Below are 1,641 nucleotides of genomic sequence, written 5' to 3' on the forward strand. Positions count from 1 at the left end.
CAGTGAACTTTTCGGGCGAGAGGCCGTGTACACCCTGGACAGGTCGCCAGAGACAGACAGGACAAACAACCATGCACACACACTCACACCTGGACAATTTAGAGAAAACAATTAACCTGACAGTCATGTTTTTGGACTGTGGGAGGAAGCCGGAGTACCCAGAGAGAACCCATGCATGCACAGGGAGAACATGCAAGCTCCATGCAGAAAGACCCCGGGCCAGGAGTCAATCCCAGAACCTTTTTGCTGCAAGGTAACAGTGCTACCAACTGCAGCCTAGCAGTGAAAGGTATTCTGTGTGAAAATCTCCACTCTGATACCTCTGGTGGGTAAGTGTAGAAATCACAACCTTTTGCCTCTGCTTCATTTCTTGTCTCCAAAAACTAACTTAATCTAAGTCATATTAGATACAACCAAGATTCATAGCAGAATTTATGAAAATAGGGCCGCATTGACAGGCAGTCACATGAAGGCTTTCTAAACCAATTCATACTACCAAAAAAAAAGAGAAAAACTACAGTTCATGTGGTTTTCTATAGCATGAAAATGTTTTGTAGTGAGTTAATGAATGTTTCTATTATGTAGCAGCTTAAGTTTCTTAACTGCTGTAATAAGTGGAGCACAAAAGAGTCCATATTTTTTTAAATTTTTTTCTTTAATTTTTCTTGAATAGATAACTACTATTCGGAGTACTTTGTGGGATTGTGTACACAAGTTTGGATTAAAGTAAAGTTATAGTTGAATATACCCTTGGCTGTACATATAAAACAACAACAAAAAAAATCACAATAATAGTAATGATCTGCTTTCCCAATTATTTTTAACTATTTAACTAATTTACTGGTAACTTTGGAACATATGGATGGGATTTAAATTCTTAAGTTTCACTTGCAGAGAAAACCTTTCCTTCCTTCAGTTACCATTTACTGTGAAAACCTATAAAATTATATATTGAAATTCTTATCTTTACTGGAGTTAGGTTTTAACTAGATCAGTGTTTGCTTTTCACTGTTAATGTTTTCTTAAAAGCGGATCACTCGTTATGTTAATTCATTTACAAGATACCTGACTGTAGATGTTTTATACTCGCTCTGGTGAGTCAGAATAACAATAGTTTTCTATTTTGCTCTTAAAAGATATACAACTTTTTTCCATTTGTTTACTGTCACTTCAAAGGATGGCCTTTAGCATGATCTGGGAAATAAAATAAAGTTTTATTTCATCCTACTTGACTCTTCTTTTTATCTCCTGAACAGTTTTTGCTTGTAACCGAAAATTATCTGTAGGTTGCAATCTTTTTTTTTCCCTTTCTTTCAAATTCAATATGATGTAAAACAGAGATTCTCTTCTACAAAAGATTATTAGCATTATGTTTCACTGTTGCTGGCTTAAAATGTTTAACATGTTTAATATTGAACATGCTGCTTTTGGTTTAAAATAAAGGTATTAAGCAGACTGTATTACTTTGTTGCCTCAAAAAAGGTTCTTATTATGTGATATATCAACAAAAGTATTTGCTCACCCACCTAAATTATAGAAGTCAGGTGTTAAAATCACTTCCATGACCACAGGTGCATAAAATTAAGCACCTAGGCATGCAGACTGTTTTTGCAAACATTTGTGAAAGAATGGGCCGCTCTC

Source organism: Poecilia latipinna, unplaced genomic scaffold (assembly GCF_001443285.1).
Source record: "Poecilia latipinna isolate Pla-1442-1.1 unplaced genomic scaffold, P_latipinna-1.0 Scaffold4423, whole genome shotgun sequence".
Classification (NCBI taxonomy): Eukaryota; Metazoa; Chordata; class Actinopteri; order Cyprinodontiformes; family Poeciliidae; genus Poecilia; species Poecilia latipinna.